This window comes from Haliotis asinina, chromosome 1, assembly GCF_037392515.1.
Source record: "Haliotis asinina isolate JCU_RB_2024 chromosome 1, JCU_Hal_asi_v2, whole genome shotgun sequence".
Lineage (NCBI taxonomy): Eukaryota > Metazoa > Mollusca > Gastropoda > Lepetellida > Haliotidae > Haliotis > Haliotis asinina.
The window spans coordinates 36,862,703-36,884,675 of NC_090280.1; the positions used below are offsets into that span (position 1 = coordinate 36,862,703).

The 21,973-nt window shown below is 39.2% G+C and overlaps 1 protein-coding gene across 1 annotated transcript in view; it reads right to left on the reverse strand.

The window, feature by feature from the left end:
• LOC137290990 (uncharacterized) overlaps nt 1-21,973 on the reverse strand; it is a 168,138-nt gene that overhangs the window by 125,142 nt on the left and 21,023 nt on the right. The gene's annotated exons all lie outside the window — the stretch shown is intronic.

A 21,973-nucleotide genomic window follows, 5' to 3' on the forward strand; every position in this document is an offset into this window, starting at 1 on the left:
GTCTTTTTATTTGCATTGTTAGATTTCAAAAATTGCTGACGGCTGAGGGGATGATGTAAATCCAGCTAGGGTCCATGCAGGTATGAAAGGTACTGTAAGTCCCCATGGTCCCTAGTATGGTGATCTACCTTCAGTTGTTAGCAATCTATAGCCCATTTTTATCTCGTATTGTCCTCTATAGATAAATTGTTTTAGGTATAGTTACTACTTTTATATCCTCCTCTGTGATATTCCAGTTGTTCTACTGTCCTTCACTGACAGGTTTTATAATGGATATATATTTCATTTCAGAATTAAATGTTCTCGTCACGATATGGCTCAGATATCGCCGATGTGAAGCAGGAAGTACCGGTTTACTTGGGAAATACGTTCAACCATGAACATGCTATCATTTACATTATTAGTGATAAATCAACATCAGTTACTTCCTGGTAAATCGCATCCTTGTTTCGTAACTTTGTATGATACAACAGATCGCTGGTAATTAGCACAGAGTGATGCTTAGCAGATTGGTGGTGCGAGAGATCCCAAGATATAAACATGAAAACAATTTTGGTTCCACTTGCAATCATTAGGATATAACAAGTGAAGATCATCTGCTAAGTCTGCAAGACAATTAAAGAATGACCAATACCTTTTGTGGACAAATATTCTTTTTATTCCTTTGAAACACAACGTTGCGGGGTCATTTCAGACGAATTCATCCGGTGAATAATGACCAAGATCTTTTATGGATAAATCTTCTGTTTAATTCCTTGAAACACAACGTTACGGGGTCATTTATGGATGTATCCATAAAAGGTCTTGGTTATAAAGTAGTGATGACTTGTGTTCACGAATGAGTTAAGCATTTAATTTGGTTTAGCCGCACCGGGCACCAAACAACAGAGATAATAGGATCAGAGATGACAGTGATCATTATCATGAGCTATGATTTAGTTACCATGTCACACTGCTCAAATCACACAGGCTGAGCGGACCTGATGCTGAGGGTGCGGGTTCGAATCCCAAATGGGACTGAACCCAAAAACGTACTGGAATTTACTTTACTAAGTATGTGAAATCCCAAATATGACATATGTTGCAAACAGCATTGCAACCAGTTACATTTAAGTAAGTGTCGGCGATTACGAAATCGTTACAACATCGTGTATGGGTCATAGTATGGGTCTGTTCCCTCTCAGCATGAACCTTGGCACAGTACGACCGATTTCACTGGAAAGCATGCATACATACATACATACATACATACATACATACATACATACATACATACATACATACATACATACATACATACATAAACGCGTGAGCGCGCATGCACTCACGCACGCACATACATATAACGCCCAGCCCTCATTGGTATCGACAAAGTGTGTCTGCTATATACTGCAAGTGCATGGAGATTTTTGTTTGGTTCTGTCTTTCCGCGGCCATACCCGGCCAATATAGTATTGCTATTAGGATATATAATCACATATTTATTATTGCAAGGAAATCTATGAGCTGTATTGCTTCATTCAATTACAGTACAAACTGCCCACATACGACTGTGATGAGTGGGTTGTACAGGAAAAGTGCATAGAAGGTTAACCGGAAAGAAAAGTAGGTACAACCAAAGTATTGTGAATGCCTGCAACTGTTGGCATACATGATTAGTATGTATTCTGTACATGATGGTGATAACAAGAGCTCATTGAGGTATAATATAGAATTTAACCCACATCGAGTTTTGTCTCCTCCCATACTTCGTTGTGTTGATCATAAAACCAATAACGCTGAAACTGAAAGCACTTCGTCCGACGTCGAGAAATACCATGGCCTGTGGATTTACTTTGTACGGATGATTATGCCTCCGTGTAAGAGGTGTGTCAATGTCTTGAGAGTAACTCACGTACATGTTTCACTCTGGAAGATTGTTTGAGCATGAAACCACTCAGCTGTTCACTCCATGGTGATGTAGTAGAGGTTACTAGATTAGTAACTAGAATTCTTAGTGGCTGTACCCTCAAAGGGGATTGTAAAATTACTGTCCTCCTGAGAGGGTACGTAAGTCCCAAAACATTCGATGTAAATTTAACTCTACCAGGTTTTTAATCGTAGTATTCATGTTATTTTAATTTTGACTAGCATTTCATACACTCTCCAGCGGCTGAAGGGATGATGTAAAACCAATTAGTGAGCATGCAGGTAGCAAAGGTACTCTACGTCCCCATAGTCCCCAGTATGGTGATCTACCTTCGGTTGTTGGAGATCTATAGCCTGTTTTTATATTGCTTTGTCCAGATAGTGATAATAATTTGATGGTTTTCATTCGGATTGTGATATATTGTAGTTGTTTTACAACTTGTTTTTTTTGACAGATTTTTACAACATGCATATATTTCATTTAAATGTTGGCACCCGTGGCGAGCCACCTCCTCGTGGTGGGTGCTGGGTAACGCCAAGAGCTCGCCAACACCCCTGTTGTGGACCCGGGGGCATATTTGGTCCACCAACCCGTTTGCCGTGGGTTGCGGCCCTGTGTCGGTGGAGGACGGGAGTCTGGGGGTTGAGGGCGCTGGGGGCCTGTAATCGTGCTCCCTTTGCCCAACACACCCCTTTGACCCTTACTTCACCTAGACGGGTGGTTGAATGGGCCCGGTTCAACCAATCGGCTGGTCATGCCGAGCCCTGAGCACTATATTTCGTTGCTCAATAACTATTTGGCTTGGACACAATGTTGACATAATTGGTTTTAAGTATATATTGTATGATATATGAATTTTCAAATTTGATAAAATTTGCCTAGATGCTGGTGCCAGAAGGCGATGGCTCATGGGCCAATCTGGTAGACTGATTACTTGTTTAATCCTTCTGCTGGAGTATATCATCCCAGTATCCTTGGTGCTGCAGGTCGGAGATCCACTTGTAGATAGCATTGTCTTTATGATACTCGGTGGTGGGTGGGGAGCTGGGATGATGAATCTTATATACATTAACATGGAACCTGAAACCCCCCTGAGAAAAAAACGTCAGCTTGATAATGACCCAAGCACAAATGACAGTTATCGACCATTGAAACAGGTAGACTATTGGCCGAGATTTCTAGTGATAGAATCTGTGGATAAAAAACCAATTAAACTCAATCCGTTTGCTGTTTCCAAAGCAGTGTATGGTATTGCAGGAGACGTGAAAAATATCAGGAGACAGAGATCTGGGTCGTTACTCATAGAATGTAGTAAACGACAACAAGCAACCAACCTGCTGTCAGTTGATACGTTGGCCGGATGCCCTGTTTTAGTGTCAATCCATCGTACACTGAATTCAAGTAAAGGCATTGTCAGGGATCGAGATCATCTTTTAGAGGACATGACGGAGCTTGACATCATGGTTGAACTGAAAGATCAAGGTGTCACGCACGTGAAACGTTTTACGAGGCGTCACAATTCTGAAATAGTTCTCACAAACACATATTTATTGTCATTTGTCTCTCCAACGGCACCAAAGTCAATCAAAGCTGGGTATTGCAATCTTCCAGTTGAAGTGTATATACCAAATCCACTGAGGTGCTTTAAATGCCAGAAATTTGGTCATGGGATAAATTCTTGCTCCAACCGTATTACTTGTGCTCATTGTGGGGAGCAATCTCATGTTACAGAAGACTGTACAAATAACTTTAAAAAATGTGTCAACTGTTCAGGAAAGCATTCCTCCTCATCAAAAGATTGTCCGATATGGAAGAGGGAAATGGAAGTCAATAAAATAAAACATTCTCAAAATATCAGCTATGCTGAAGCTAAGAAGCTTGTTCCCTCTGTTTACCCAAATGACTCTTACGCTTCTGTTAGTAAAAGACCACCCACGACTACACTCTCAGTTGAATGTCAGACAGAGCTGACATGGATAAAATCTAATTCTCCTGAACCCATCACAAGTCAAGAATCATTACCACGAGGAGACTCTGCTACTCAGACTGCAGCCATGACGCCATCTCAGCCTCAGCCTATGCCTTTGTCACAGGACTCCGCAAGTCCAAAGACTCAGCTAGATGATAGAAAGTCCTCTGGTCGAAATGTTCATTCCAAATCCAAATCAGATTCGTGTCAGTCAAAAGCTGTACCTGGACATCAAGTCGCACAAACTGTGAAAGGAAACCAAAAACTTACCAGAATCAAAGCGATAGAGTCGCTAAGGGTTCAAAAGATGAGATTCAGCTTTTTAATAAGTTTGGGTCCCTCGAAGATATGGATACGTCTGAACTTATCCATCACCGGACAGGGAGTTTATCGCCTTCTAGATCAAGGCGTGGTAGGTCACCAATAAATGCACCAAAGTGATGAATCATTCACCAAATATAGTGCAGTGGAATTGTAGAGGGGTAAGAACCAATTTTAATGAATTGCAGCTATTGGTCCAAGATTTTGCACCACGAGCAATATGTCTGCAGGAAACGCATCTGAAACAAACAGATCTTTTTAAGTTACGTCAATATGATGCGTATCATTATTTTTCACCTCCGGGTGACAGAGCCTCTGGGGGATCGTCAATACTTGTCAAACAAGACGTTATTCATAGCCCTGTAACTCTTACAACGAATCTCCAAGCCGTTGCAGTGCGACTTACTCTTCACGTTGCACTTACATTATGCTCTTTGTATATTCCGCCTTCTTCAGCACTCCAACTATCTGATCTACAATCTCTCTATGATCAACTTCCGAAACCGTGCCTTATAATGGGTGATTTGAATGGCCACAACCCACTCTGGGGTGGTACAAATACAAACAGTAAAGGTAAAATACTGGAAGATTTTATATCCAATAATGAACTCTGTATATACAATGATGACTCAAATACATATCTGCATCCTGCAACAGGCACCTACTCTTCTCTAGATTTGTCTCTTGCAGACTCTAATCTACTTCATGAATTTGATTGGACAGTCCACAATGACCTCTGTGGAAGTGACCACTTTCCAACTATTTTATCAGAAATTTCCCCATCTGAAGCTCCATCTTACACAAGATGGAATTTTTCTAAGGCAGATTGGTCCTTATTTAAAACATTGTGCTCATCTAAACTCCAACCTTCATGTTTCAGTCAAATACGTGATAAAATTCAGCGTTTTTCTGACGTTTTAAATGAGATAGCTGCAGTATGCATACCACAATCCTCTACAAATCCACATGTACGGAAGCCGTGGTTTAACACAGACTGTAAACAGGCCAGAAAGGCGAGGAAAAGAGCAGAGAATTATTTTCGAAATCATCCAACTGTCCATAACTTAAATAAGTTTAAAGTACTAAATGCGAAGGCACGTCGTACGTTCAAACAAAACAAACGGCAGTCCTGGAGGAACTATGTCTCCAGGATTAATTCACGCACACCAGTGTCCAAGGTATGGAACATGGTTCAGAGAATAAAAGGCAAAGGTTCGAAATCTGCTGTTCACCATCTTAAAGATGGTGATAGGTTGATTACTGACACATCTCAAATTGCCAATAAACTTGGCGAAACGCTTGCCAAAAATTCTTCATCAGAAATTTATGTTCCTGTATTTCAGAGATACCAGAAGTTACAGGAAAAGAAAAACCTTAATTTTGAATCAAATAATGGTGAAGATTACAATGAAGTGTTTTCCTTAAATGAGCTACATACAGCTCTTGAGCAAGCTCATGACACAGCAGCGGGTGATGATAATATCCATTACCAGCTACTGAAACACTTACCTGAACCATGCCTATTGACACTTTTAGATATATTTGACAAAATATGGACGTCTGGAGAATTTCCTCCTTCATGGCGTAATGCTATTGTAGTTCCAATACCAAAACCTGGTAAGGATCATACAGATCCATCAAATTACAGACCGATATCGCTTACTAGCTGTGTCTGCAAAACCATGGAGCGTATGGTGAATAACAGATTGGTTTGGTATCTTGAAACCAATAACCTAATAACAAATATTCAATGTGGTTTCAGGAAAAATCGTAGTACCATTGATCATTTGGTCCGTTTGGAATCCTTCGTTAAAAATGCTATGGTCAATAAACAACATGCTGTATCAATTTTCTTTGATCTTGAGAAAGCTTATGATACCACCTGGAAGCATGGCATTTTGAAAACTAATTGTGTACACTTTTGTAGGAAATATAAACCGCATAAGGACCCTGAACTATATTTAAATGGCACTCCTATCAAAGTCGTAAAGGAGGCAAAATTCCTGGGTCTAATATTTGATTCTCACTTAACCTTCTTGCCACATATTAAATCTCTTAAAGCTAAATGCCTGAAAGCACTGGATTTGTTAAAGGTTGTTTCAAACTCAAAGTGGGGAGGGGATCAGACTACCCTCCTTCACTTATATAGATCATTGATACGGTCTAAACTTGATTATGGCTCCATCGTTTATGGCGGAGCCTGCAAAAGCAACCTAAAACTTTTAGATTCTGTCCACCACCAAGGTCTAAGACTTTGTCTTGGATCTTTCAGAACTTCACCTGTTGACAGCCTTTATGTTGAGGCTGATGAGCCATCTCTTGAGCAGCGACGTATAAAATTAGCTTTACAGTATATCACAAAACTATGTTCCCATGAGTCAAACCCTGCATATGACTGTGTCTTCAATCCTCTCTATGAGGATTTATACAATAAGAAATCTTCACTTGTTCCGCCTCTTGGTTTAAGAATACAACCACTTATTTCTGCTGCCGGCATTGAGCTGGATCATATAGCTCCCTCCCGTCTTCTTTCTTCTCCTCCTTGGCAGTTGGTCAGACCCCAAGTGGACCTAACATTAACTTCATTTAAAAAGTCAGAAACGAATGAATTACAGTATAAACAAGAATATAATCATTTGAAACATAAATATAGCAATTATAAATCCTTATTTACAGATGGGTCCAAGAATGGTGGCGCAGTGGCTTGTGCCACTGTCATTGGATCCAGAACAATATCTTCTAGATTACCAGATAATAGTTCTATTTTTACAGCAGAAGCTAACGCTATATTAACAGCTCTCAAATATATTCAAAGACACCCTAAACGTAAACAATATATAATCTATTCAGACTCTCTTTCTTGTCTTCAGGCGATTAAAAATATTTCTTGTAAACATCCACTTTTAATAGAAATTATTGAATTGTACAATGATCTTGCTACTGGCCAATACGACATTGTCTTTTGTTGGTTACCCAGCCATGAAGGTATTTCTGGGAATGCAATGGCCGATCTTGCTGCTAAGGCTGCACTCAACAAATCTGTGACACCACTTCTTATTCCATACAGTGTCTATAAAGCTAGCATTAGAACTTACATTCGTGATCTGATGCAAAAGAAGTGGGACACCCAAGTGGGAATAAATAAATTACATGCCATAAAACCTTATATTGGTTACACTCACTTGGGCTGTCAGTCCAGATTTGAAGAGGTCATTATGCGACGATGTCGTATTGGCCATACTAGATATACTCATTCATACCTATTGAAAGGTGAGGATCCTCCGTTTTGCATCCCTTGTGATGAGAGAACCACGGTCAAGCATATACTGCTTGACTGTGTTGAATTCTCCATCATAAGGGATAAATATTTCAATGTGAAAACAATGAAGGACCTTTTTAACACCGTACGTTCTCATTTAATTCTTGGATTTTTAAAAGAAACTGATTTCATCGTTGAATTTTGATTATTATGTTGTGTAGATAGCTGCATTTTAGTTCATGGTAGTTTAGATTAGTAACTTGAAATGTTAGTGGCTGTACCCTCAAAGGAGGTTGAAGTACCATAAAATTATTGTCCTCCTGAGAGGGTACGTAAGTCCCAAAACCTTCCCTGTACGTTTAAACTTCCACTGTTTTTAATCGTAGCATATGTGTATTTTTAATTTTTGGCTAGATGGGACTAAATTGCTAACAGCTGAGGGGACGGTGTAAATCCAACTAGGGGCCATGCAGGTAGCAAAGGTACTGTAAGTCCCCATGATCCCTAGTATGGTGATCTACCTTCAGGTGTTGGCAATCTATAGCCTGATTTTATACTGTATTGTCCGAATAGTGATATTAGTTTTAACTTTCCACGCTAGTTTTAATTCAAATTGTGATATCCTAGTTGTTTTACTGTCCTTCGCCGACAGAGTTTATAATGTACATATAGTCCTTTTCTTTCTTAAATGTTCCCGTCACAATATGGCTGAGATATTGCCGATGTGACGTTAAATACTAACTAACTCACTCACTCACTCACTCACTCACATCTTCAATATTTCAGCCATGTCGTGACATGTTTGATATTGAAATAAAATATGCACATATTATTAAAACCTGTCATCAAAGGACAGTAAAATAACTACATTATCAGAATTAGATGTTAACATTGCAGGTGATAGGCTCGCCTTAAACAAGGAGCAAAATGTAGTTCAGAGGTTACTCGTTCCAGACAGACTTCTTGAAGCATAAGCTTAGAAAACGACAATATTAATGAGCTGTTTTAATACTTTTTTTCATATGAAAGCAGTATGAATGTTTTGAAACAATGTTTTTACCACACATACATCTGTTTCAGATAGCAATATTCTAGCAATAATGCACGAGTTTAGCATGCTTCAGACAATAAGTTAAAGAGTAACATAACTGAACTCTCATACGTTCTGCCCTGCTACACAGATCTCAATCTTATACCGCTAAGAGACAAGTAGACTGAATAAAATAGCTACAATCTAAGGTCACATGTGCAATATGCCAACTGCATTTTGCATATGACAAGGGCAGGGTATTTTTCTACGATTTCTTTCGGAATGAAAGACGTGTACAATGTATATATTATTATTTTATTATTATATATATTATTTTATGTACAACACTTGACACAATGAATTAGAAAAGAGTGTACCTCACGTTGAAATATAGAAATATTCATTATAATAGTACCTAAGGGGAGGCAATAGGTAAGTATCTAGCAGCAATTTACAAGGAACATTGTACCTTGGTTAGCCGATGGTACGCTTTGACTATGCAAGCAGAGAACATTAATGTTCCACAAATTGCACATTAGCCATTGTATATAGACACAGAAGATGCAAAATGTTATCTGAATCCCTTGTCAGGAACTACAGAAATTACAATATTTATCGCACAATTGTACGCACTTGGCATGCCTTGAGATGCCCACAGAAAGTACTGCATCTAGAACACACTGTTCAACACATAAACGCATGCATGTGCTTATGACGTTGAGGTGTTTCAATTCAATATTAAGCTCCCCTTTCAGGGAAGGTAAATAAGGAGTATATAAATGCGGATTATATACCGCATAGTATTCGCATTGTATTGGAACATAATAACGAATCACGAAGAATAGTGAACAGTGTCTGAAAAAAATAGCACACAGAATTGTACAAATTCTTGATTCGTTTCATATGCAAAATTCCAAGGAGGAAACTCTGACTTCCTTGTATTAAAGAACAAATAACTAAATACTAAAATAGATTCTACAGTCAAGACTGTAAAGTGGAATGAAACAGTTTTGCTCTTTGCTTAATGATGGCTCATTCAATTTGGATTGTTTGTGGACAGAAGTCAAGGTCGATCCAGTGAATATTGGAAAATGTTTTCTTTTCATCATGACCACAACCACAGTTATGTCCCCTATATAAATCTGAAAACACTTGCTCGAGTCAACAAAATCATTCAAAGTTAAAGCAGCATTGGCACTGTACTTCCTAATGAAAAGTTGAAAACGCAGGGTTGCTGGGACATCTGAGATACATCTAAGTATGCATCTAATCTTGCTTGTCCCCCGCACTTGCAAGTCAGAGCCTCGTCATGGTGTCATGTGTATTTCCCGATCCATACATGTCATTCACGTGAACCGCCTGGTCTTCTAGCGTAATCCACTTCACAGTCACTGCAGCTGAAGATGGAGCTTCTGTCCAGACATCACTCCTGTTTCCATGTGCAGTAACTGAAGACGCCTCTCCTTGTGGTGACTGTGTTGACGCAGGCGCTTGTCTGTTACTGAGACTTGCTGTGCGAGATGGAACACCAAGATCTACCACAGAAGCATATTCACATCCCGTAGGACAATCCATTGTGACAGAAGGAGGATCCAGATATTTAATGGTCTGCTTGTCCACTTTGGTACAGCAGCGTGAAGCTGGTATGCTGACGATGATGGTGAGAAGGATGACCCCAGCAGCAGCTGCAGTAATATTAACGGGTGTCAGGACGATTGCAGAGCTGTTCGCCCTTTCCCGCTCAGTTGTAATAGGCTGGTCGTTATTAGGTGTTTCTGGAAGTATTGATCAAATTAGCCGCATTTCAGGGCATCCAGAAAATAAGAGATTATATGTTCAAAAGCGTACCGCTGATGGGACAATCCGTGATGGAGTGATTTAGAATTTAATGTCACATCGGCAATATTTCAGTCATATCGTGACGAAAACAATATCTTTGTACACAACCATCAATGGCAAATTATAAAAGCCTGTCTACGAAGGACAGTAAAATCACTAGATTATCACGGGTTCAAATATAAAACTAGTAATAAGATCTAAAACTGTAGAGATCTATATATATATATATATAGCAAGCCATATACTGCCAACAGCTGGAGGTAGAACATCACGCTAGGGACCATGGGGACTTAATTACGTTAATTGCATCCTCTCGCCAGACTTAGATTCGATCCCACACGAACGACCAGGAAAATAGTGCTGGAGATATATGGAATCTTTCAATGATATGCCTATTGCTACAGATGACTCTGGAGAGATAAAAGAGAACAATGGTTCATACTCACTCTTATCGATTTCCTTCAATCCAATGCATCTCAAATTGTTTCGTTTTTTAAGACATAGAAATGTCACTTCCAGCGGTCCGTAATGTCTCTCCGTCACATTCAAGGTCACTGGAACTCTTTTGGACGATATATTTCCCTCTGTGGTAAATACCTTCTCTGTTACATCACCGACTTGAAGTGTGAAGGTCGATGTCCCAGAACAGTAACCATCGGCAATGTCCACCCAGAGAACCAGTTGATCAGTTAACGTCACCATGCTACTGTCATTATCCTTGGTGATGTTGCATGACGGGCTCTCTGTGGAAAAAAAGTTCATCTTTTTCAGTGAGACTTTGATTCAAACCTTTTAGAGTTTCAGTCGCAGTATGCAGTGACGTATTGTGAACATCTCTCATCAGCACCGGAACTGTTTACAGTGAAGCATATGATCAAGATTTAATGGAAAACGGGAAGTGGATTCTGCAAAATGGAGTTCATTGTGAGGTTGGAAAGAGACTTGTGGCTGTTATCACAGCTTCAGTGGACTGATGTCCCAGCGTATATGCAAGTAATAATGCCCAAAGATCAATTTTCCATATCAGGGACCTCCCATACCCCTGTTGAAAACCTGTTATTGAACAGTGTTCCTGACATATTAATTTGACTTTCTACTGTTCTATTTGTGTGACGTTTTGGGGAGTGAAGATACAATTGTATCTAACACTGACACAAATTACCGCGTCTGCTATTTCGTGTCTGATTCCTGTACCGTTGTCATTAGTTGACAAAATCGAAGCGTACCATATATTATAGAACGCTTTTTTATCCATTAGGTTTGTCAGTATTTCAATTTCACACGCAAAAGAAAATGTGGCATGGCGGAATATCTCTCCCTGTGAAATTAAACTGCTACTCACTGTAAGCTTCTACAGAACAACCTGATGTACCCGATGACGTACTGCAAGTCCAGCTGCCAATATCTTCAACATCCATTCTCAAAATCTTTATCTCACTGTGACTAGAATTACGCTCAATTGCGTATCCATCCTGGTTGTCACAACCAAGAGATATGCAATTGCTCGCCAAAACACCGTCAGGCCTCGTCCACGACACCGAGGAAATGTTAGCCTGTGTCTTGTAGCAAAGTAAACGTGTCGAAGAGCCAAGTTCAACAATATACGGGCAATGTGACTGCAATGATCTCACACCTGTTTAAAGGATAAAGAATCGTCAAATCTGATGTAAACAATCCTGACAATATTTATAGCAAAACCATAAAGTTCCTGCATACTGGCAATTTCTCTCGCGACCATTCTCGATTCTCAATTGGCTTTCCTGACAACTTATCTAAAACACATCTAATACAAATGGTCAAACCATCAGGTATCAGTTTTCGGATATAAAAAATGGTCATCAGTTGAGCAATTCCGCACTAGGTTTTACAAGTTTGTTTTGGACCTGAGTCACCGAGATACTAATGTTGCTGTTTTAGCAGTATGTGGTAGAAATTATATATATGTTGATTCTTTGTTTAATGTTATAAAATATTGGATAAGATTGCTTGAAATACCAGTGGATAGATATCCTAAGCAGTGCTATCTCATGATGTATAGTTTAGATAAAGGTGGTCGTAAAACCTGGGTTTATCATGTTAGGAATATTTTGTTTTCTTATGGATTCGGTTTGTGTGGGAGAATCAAGGAGTTGGATTTAAAGATGTGTTTTTATACAGTTTTAAGGAAAGGATAAAAAAATGTCATGCTCAATCAATTATGGCTGATATACACGTATATTCAACATTACATTTATACGCTGAACCTAAAACTGTTTTCTGCTTAGAAAGTTACCTTGTACACATAAAATCAAAAGAAGCAAGGCGCAGGATTACGTTGCTTAGACTAGATGAATTAGCTGTCTATAAGAATATTGGTCGATATGATGGTATTCCTCGTCAATTCCGCTTTTGTCATGTATATTATTCTGATTATATATAAGATGAATTTCTCTTCCTTTATAAATGCCCATTGTATAATGATAATTGAGTTAAACACTTTGACAATATCACTTTGCACATAAATGAAGACATCATGATCTATAATCTCCAAAGTACACATCAGTCTGTTTTGATGTCCATTTCAAACTTTGTGAAAGACGCCTTAAACTTTCGAAATAGATTTGTGACATAATTGCAAGCATACAACTCTAAGCATCATTTTGTGTATATTATTCTGTACGTGGGCCAACGGCCTTATTACTGAATAAAGGGAATGAACTGAACCATCAGGTCGTGAAACTGGCATGAAATGACTCCTACAGCTACATACAGACTTGGTTAGTCTTTTTGGACCTCAGCGGCCTTCAGTAGCAAAACTGGTTTAGTGAAATAATGAAGCATTAGACAAACCTTGAAGAAGACAAACTAAGACAATTGCGAATTTCATTCCTCTCTTGTGTTGGTCACTCATCTCCGTTACCTGCTGAGGATCAGAAAACAAGTGCTCAAACGTTACCTGTGTTTTGTTTTGCGTAGTAAGTGTTCATATATAATAAATGTTAGGGAGAGAGTTCATCTATACAACGCAAAAGGGGATCGTGTTGACACGTTATTGCTTTTTGTTCGGAGCGCCCCAAGGGGTAAATATTTAAACGTTCCGTGAATAGGAGTGAGTGACTTATCATTTAAAGTGACATCGGCAATATTTTAGTCCCATGCTGAGTGTGAAACCTACATTAACCGAAAAACCCAACAATCTTTAACGATATGACCTGCATAAGGTCGCCATCCTATGGCGCATGATTTAAATAAATTTAAACTTTTAAATGCTAAAGCGCGGCGTACTTTTAAACAGAACAAAAGCCAATCTTGGAAAAATTGTATGTATCCAAAATAAATTCCCGGACACCCATGTAAGGAACATGGTCCAGAAAATTAAAGGTAAAGGTACTAAATCTAGTGTCCATCATCGTAAAAAAACTAGTAACTTCAATTCGGATAATGGGGAAGATTATAATGAAAGTTTTACTATTCATGAACCACATACTGCTCTTGATCAAGCTCATGTCACTGCTACAGGAGCTGATAACATACATTATCAACTCCTGAAGCACTTACCAGATTCCTGTTTAGAGATGCTCTTATATACATTTGATGATATTTGGACTTCAGGGAAATTTCCCTCTTCATGGCGTGAAGATATACAGTGTGGTTTCAGTAAAAACAACTACTGTCGATCCCCAAGTGCGTCTGGAGTCATTTGTTAATAACGCACTGATTAATAAACAACACGCTGTGTCTATCCTTTTTTTATCTTGAGGCATGTGACACAACCTGGAAATACGGCATTTTGAGAGATTTACATGATTTCAAGGTCGTTTGCCTGAACTCATAGACAAATGTTTAAATAACAGACAATTTCAAGTCCGCGTGGGTTCTGCCCAATATGAGTAATGTCGATCACTTAGTGCGTTTGGAACCATTTTTTAAAACGCTCCAATTGGGTCTATCTTTTTGTTTATCTCGAACAAGCATATGACACAACCTGGAAACATGGCATTTTAAGAGATTTACATGACTTCGGCTTGCGAGGTCGTCTGCAAGAATTCATAGCCAGCTTTTTAAATGACAGACAATTACAGGTCCGTGTGGGTTCAACCCTGTCTGATCATTACAATCAGCATCAGAGTGTTCCGCAAGGCATTATTTTGTCTGTCACTCTTTTTAGCATCAAGATCAACAGTTTATCTAAAGTTTTAAACAATTGAATAGATGGATCGTTATTTGTTAATGATTTTAATATTTCTTGTCGTGTTAAAAATATGCATACTATTGAACGGCAACTACAGTTGTCTTTAAACAAAAATGGTGTCTTGAAAACGGCTTCAAATTTTCTAAATTAAAAACCAGTGGTATACAGTTCTGTCGTAAATACAAACCTCATAAAGATCATAAAGACTCAGGACTATTTCTAAGTGGTACCCCAATCAAAGTGGTCAAGGAGGCCAAGTTCTTGGGACTTATTTTCGATTCACATTTGACCTTTTCGCCGCATATTACACCCCTTAATGCTAAATGCCTGAAGGCACTTGGTTTATTAATGGTTGTTTCTAATTCAAAAGGGAGGGGATCAAACTGCCCTTCTTCACTTTTATAGATCACACGTGATCACTGGTCCGATCTAAACGTGATTACGGCTCCATCGTATATGGTGGATCTTGTCAAAGCAACCTTAAACTACTTGATGCTGTGCACCACCTAGGCCTAAGACTTTGTCTTAGTTCCTTTAGAACCTCTCCTATCGACAGTCTCTACGTCGAAGCTGATGAGCCTTCTCTCAACCAACGCCGTATAAAACTATCTTTACAATACATTACAAAATTAGCTTATAATGAGTCTAATCCTGCATTTAATTGTGTCTTGAATCCTCTTTATGAGGATTTGTATAACACAAAGTCTTCCCTCCTGGGCTCAGAATTAAGCCATTTCTTGTTGCTTCTAGCATTGAGCTAGAAAATATAGCTCTTTCCTGACTTTTTTCTTCTCTTCCTTGGCTATTGGTTAGGCCCCAAGTGGTCGTAACATTAACTATATTTAAAAAATTAGAAACCAATGAATTACAATACGAACAAGAATATAATCAATTAAAACATAAACATAGCAATTACAAACCCATATTTACAGATGGGTCCAAGGATGGTGGCGTAGTGGCTTGCGCCACTATCATTGGATCCAGAACAATATCTTCTAGATTACCAGACAACAACTTTATTTTTACAGCGGAAGTTAACGCCATACGAACTGCGCTTAAATATATTCAAAGACACCGAAAACATAAACACTATATAATCTATTCCCACTCTCTTACTTGCCTTCACGCTATTAAAAATATTACAAAGCTACCATTAGATCTTACATCCGTGGTCTGATGCAGAAGAAGTGGGAAGCCCAATTAGGTATAAATAAATTACATGAAACAAAACCGTATATCGATTTGAAGAGGTTATTTTACGACGATGTCGTATTGACCATACTGGATATACTCATGCATACCTTTTAAAAGGTGAGGATAACCTGCTTGACTGTGTTGACTGCTTGACTTTGTACTGATCACACGGGATCAGTATTTTAATTCACGAACTATGAAGCATCGTTTTAGCAATATTAGTCCTCACGTAATTATTTCATTCTTAAAGGAATTAGATTTGTTAACTGAATTGTAAATAGATAAATATACTCATGGGAAAGGTTAAGGGAACGCATGTTTCTTTGGGCAATTCAACATCTCTGTTTACTAACTTCAGCGCCTTGTTGTTTCGTTTTCGTGAAAAGGGGTTCACTCAAATTCACCATAATGCTTTCCATTCACGTGCACTACATGCTCCTGAAGTTACATGCACTTAGATTCACACGTTACATGTATGTGCACTGTCAAACACAAGGTTAACATGGCGAGACAGTACGTAACTTTGGCACAGAAATGGGAGGTAATTGGCATGGTTAATGGTGGAAGCCCATTACGACAGGTTGCAACAACTTTTCACAAGTCTGTTAGCGTGATATCCAGACTTTAGTGACGTCAAAATGAGGCGTGGTCGGGCACGGAAAAAGAAAACCACCCCACGGGATGACCGAACCCTACGCCTTATTGCTCTGCGAGACAGGTTCAAATCCTCCTCCAAAATCAATACGGAATTCAGGCGAAGAACAAACGTCAGAATTTGTTTACGTACAGTGCGTAATCGTCTTAAATCGGCTGGTCTAAAAAGCCTTGAACCCGATTATGATCCCCTTTGCGCGTACAGCAGGTCGAATGTTCGAGTTCCAGCATGACAATGCCCGCCCTCACATCGCTCATGTTTGACGGGACTGACGGAGGGCTGCAGGTGTCCGGGTGTTGCAATGGCCGGCTAAAAGTCCTGACCTGTCAACGAACATATTTTGGGATGTTCTTGGCCGCAATGTTCGGGACAGACCTCTTCAACCCAACAATTTGGATGGACTTTTCGTGGCTCTCCAGGAAGAATGGCGCAGAATTCCGGTTGGTACCATCCGTACACTCATTCGCAGCATGCCACGACGATGCCAAGCAGTTCTCCAGCGACATGGGGGACACGCCCTATATTGATTTTCATCACTTGACGTAAGCCTTTTCATGTGTATGAATTTTTCTCTTACTGACTCAAAGATTAAAAGTCACAGCTATTTCATGCGCTCCCTTAATTTTTTCCATGAGTATATTTTATAACTGGAAGATTAAACTAGTAACTCAAATCGTTAGTGGCTGTACCCTCAAATGGGGTAGAAATACTGTAAAATAATTGTCCTCCTGAGAGGGTAATCAAGTCCCAAAACATTTGAAGTAAATATAATGTTCCAGGTTTTTAATCGTAGAATAAATGTTCTTTTACTGTGTGGCTAGATTTGTCTAAATCGCTAATAGCTGAAGGGATGGTGTAAATCCAGCTAGGGTCCATGGAGGAAGCAACTGTACTGTAAGTCCCCATGACCCTAGTATGGTGATCTACCTTCAGTTGTTGGCAAACTATAGCTCATTCTTATGTTGTACTGTCCTCTATAGATACATTGTTTTAGGTGTAATCACTAGTTTTATATTCTATTCTGTGATGTTCTAGTTAGTTTTACTGTCCTTCGTTGACAGTTTTTACAACGTATGTGCTATTAATTCATTTGTATTTTGACCCGTGAAGGTCCCGGAGTAGAATAGGCCTTCAGCACCTATGCTTGCCATGAAAGGCGACTCAGCTTGTCGTAAGACGCGACTAACGGGATCGGGTGGTCAGGCTCGCTGACTTGGTTGACACATGTCATCGGTTCCCAGTTTCTCGGATCGATGCTCATGTTGTTGATCTCTGGATTGTCTGGTCCAGACTCGATTATTTATAGATCGCCGTCATGTAGCTGGAATATCGCAGAGTGCGGCGTAAAAATAAACTCACTCACTCACTCAACTCACACATTTGTACTTTTATAATTATTCGTTTTCGTCACGATATGACTGCAATATTGCCGATGTGGCGTTAAATATTGACTAACTCACTCACTACAGTTTAATTTTATGATTTAATTGCCTTTATGGTTGATTCATAATTTATCAAGTCACAGTATGATTGACATATTGCCGATGTGACTATAAACTTTAAGTCACTCACACCGATGGAGGAACACCGATGAATGTTTACCACGTGATCTGGAAGGTATTTTATCTTTTAATATCAGTGACATTTATCATAGGACAACTGCGTTATCATTAAATACCCGGTCTGTTTATAGCGCGACACGCGGAAAACGTCCGTGTAAGAATTATAGACATTTCGAACAGATCACGTGTTAAGTGTAGGCTGGTGTTCCTGTTAGGTGACTGAGCATTGACGCAAAACTGAATGCGCTCGGAATTAATAGGTACATAGCTAGGACTGATCGGCTCGAAGTCAGTATAACGTGTCTGAGTGGGGTATTCATGCTTACCTTCAGCACGGTATCTAGGTGTGCCAGCACTATAAAAATGCTTAAGTCATGGCTAGTACAAACAGCCACACATACGTATACGTGCATGTCATCATTTGAACGAAATAATCATAAGTACGAAGCTAAACCCCATTTAACCTCACCTCACCTCATACTCTGTGACCCATGGACCCTGGTTTGGTGATCTACCTTCAGTTGTTGGCGATGTCTAGCCCGTGTTTTATATTGTATTGTCCAAATAGTGCTATTAGGTTCACCTTGCCACACCTGTTTTGATATGATTGTGATATTCTAGTTGTTTTACTGTCCTTTGACGACAGGTTTTTTCTACAATACACTTCTTTCATTTTAATGTCAAACATGTTCTCGACCGTATATACCTGAAATATTGCCGATGTGACGATAAATACAGTATGGTTCAAAATTATTAAGAATAGCTAAAGCATATCATATTGTTAAACGAGAACAAATCAGATAAAATTGAATGTATTGTGAAAGTGAACTGACCTTTTCATGTTGTGTAGGTAACAATTTAATATTTTATCAAGTCTCCTTGAACTTCACGGCACAGTCTAAGACGGGTAGGCATACATCCTATCAGAGAGGTTAGTGTCTTGTGAGTTATGCTGTCCCAGTATCGGACCTCTTCTCTCTTCATGTCTTCAATTTTTGTCAACCCCTTTTGATTCACACATTCCTTCATCATCCCCCAAATGTTCTCAATGGGATTTAAGTCAGGACTGTATGCAGGAAATGGTAATGCAGTCACATTTTTCTCCTGAAACCACTGCTTGGCATGTTTTGCGGTGTGTTTAGGATCATTATCTTGCTGCAAAATCCAGTCATTTCCATAAAACACATGTGCACTTGGAAGGAGAAAATTATCTATATTGTTAGTGTAGCGTCAGATTTCCCTCAAACACACACAGCGGGGTCGTTCCTAATAAGGATATCCCTCCCCATACATGAAACTTTGGGCTGTATTTAGGTCGTCGATAAAACGGTGTTGACGCAGACTTTGTCCATATTTTCACATTATTGGGATATACCCATATTGAGCTTTCATCAGTAAAAATCACATTTTCCCAGTCAAAGTTTTCATGTGCCAAACACCACTCAACACGCCTGTCTTTATGTTCTTGTTTCATGAGAGGAGAAGGAATTCCAGTCTTTTTCTCCCATCCAAGATCAATCAAATTTCTTCTAACTGTAGATTTTGATACAACTGTTGATCCCCTTTCTATCATTTCATACCTGATGTTGGAGATGCTTGCCCTTCGCTTTTTAGACGCTAAAATTCCCAGCCGGACGCGATCTGAGAAGTCCAATTTTCTGGGTGTCCCTGCTCCTTTCTGGCGCCCAAAATCCTTTCCCTCTTTAAAATTCTTCCTAATCCTATACACAGTAGAAAGAGGAGTTCCTGTTCTCTCTGCCAATGTATTTACATCATCAATTCTTTGATTACACAACTCAAAAATCAACCTTCTTTTATCTTCAGCAGACATTGTTGACAGTGCTGAGGAAAATGACGTCTGCTACAAATTCAGGGGAGGTAACTCTAATTGTACTATACTCAGTAGGCCAACATGAGTTACCTCCCTTATACCATTACTTAGTTTCAAGTATCAGTGAATCAGTTGAGGTGTTAGGATAGCTCAAAGTAAGAAGAAAAATTCTCAATAATTATGAACCAGACTATATTAACTCACTCACCCATACTCTCTGTATGAGTATTTATCGAGGCAATTTATACTGAATCGTCCACATCAATGTGACATGATAAAGGGGACACAACTCCTACTGTCTTCTCGGCCTGCCGGACTTCCTCTTCCACAGTATAATCAGTTGCATCTTTGTCTGACAGGCTGTCTCCACACAGCATCTCAGAACACATTTTGTCATATTTGAAAAACAGTGGTTACCATGAATGATAAAGATGAATGGATATTTTAAGTTGCGTTATGTCACACATCACAACATATCCCGAAACGTACAAGAAACACCTGAAATAACAAGTGTCTCTTAATCAAAGACGGAAATCATTAAAAGGATGCTTAGTGCTTGCGTTGAATTGTGCTGTACTGTTACGTTACGTTACATTACATAGCCGACTCCGCGTTCTAACTGTTTCAATCTTTCATTATGAAACTTAAACTTCTGAAAGATTTAAAATGAAGTACGCGTAGTTGTTAATGTCTCTATTGCATTTTATAATTTAGTCATTTTTTTGTTTCTTTTTTTGTCTAGCACCGTTGTCACTTCCATCAATCTGTATATAATTGAAGCTGGACCGGACAACCTTCTTATAGGCATATGCGGTTGGGATGCGATAACGTGTATCAACCAACTCAGCAAGCCTGACCACCCGATCCTGATTGTCGTGTGTTATGACTAGGATAGGCTGCTGAAGCCAAATATTGCAATAAAGCTCTGCTATGCAACTAGAAATAGGTGAACAGGTATGTTCTGCTATATCCATATTTCTATGATTCATGTTTCAAAAATCCATCTGTATGTACATACACTAACTCATGCTCAAATCAGTAAACTTAATACCACTCAGCGTTGATAATTTCAAATAACTGTTGGTGACCGGTCTTATTTTGTTTTTTTTCCTTTTTATTTTTGTTAATTTTTTTTCGGGAGTGGGGGGTAGGGGTGGTTGGTGTGTGTTATATTACTTTATGTTTTGTTTTGCTTTTGCTTGTTATCTTTTTTCTTTGCTTTTTCTATCATTTTGGGTTTTGTTTTTTGTTTTGCATTCTATGCCGTGAGTATATGGTTTATAGGTAAAAGCTTAGTCAACAGTCTAGTGAGTGTCCGCTGTTTACAGAGAGCATTGCACAATGTCCAGGGGGCGGTGGGTTAGTCCAGTGGTTAAAGCGTTCACTCGTCACGTAGAAGACCCCAGTTCGATTCCCCACATGGGTACAATGTGTGAAGCCCACTTTATGGTGTCCCCCGCCGTGATATTGCTGGAATATTGCAAAAAGCGGCGTAAAACTAAACTCACTCACTGACAATGTCACAAGGGAGATAACTAGTGTGGGGTTTTAATTACTCTGGTTGGTGTTGACTGGCGTTTGTGTGGCGTTCACTTTGTATTGATTATCAATGAAACTGCATGCATCTGATTCCCAATGTAATGCTGGTGTTGTGGCCTGCATGATAAGACACATCATGCACTATTCAATGCACAGAGAACATTACGTTATTTATTTCAACGCTTTTTCTAGTTGACATTTGGATGTGTTCACCCTCTGATAATCAGGATCACGCCCAAAAGCCTGCACCCACAAAATGTATGAACCGGCTGTGGTGTTTTGAACGCAGGGGATGTGGTAGCAGAGACACGGATTCAGGGGCTGTAAACGTGATTTCTAACGCTTCAGAGCTTTAGGACCTACTTTAGCGCTACCTTAAGCATCGCCTTAGCGTAATCACTGGCTGTGTAAGGCGATGCTTCAGTGTCGTTAATGACAAATATATCAGTAAGATATCGTCCCAATGCTATTGAAGTTAGTCATGAAATGTTTGAAGTCAGTGTGTTTCGGTACCTTTTATTCTGGATGTGGACACATAAGGTTTTACGTTCACACAATGTATACTTTTTGAATGAACAGACAAATGAAATAATATCAATATATAACATGCATATATGTGTTGTGTTTTCTCCTAGGTTACTATTTTAAGAGGCTGCGAAGCTCAAGCAGGTATTCTTTAGTGTGTATGGACAAT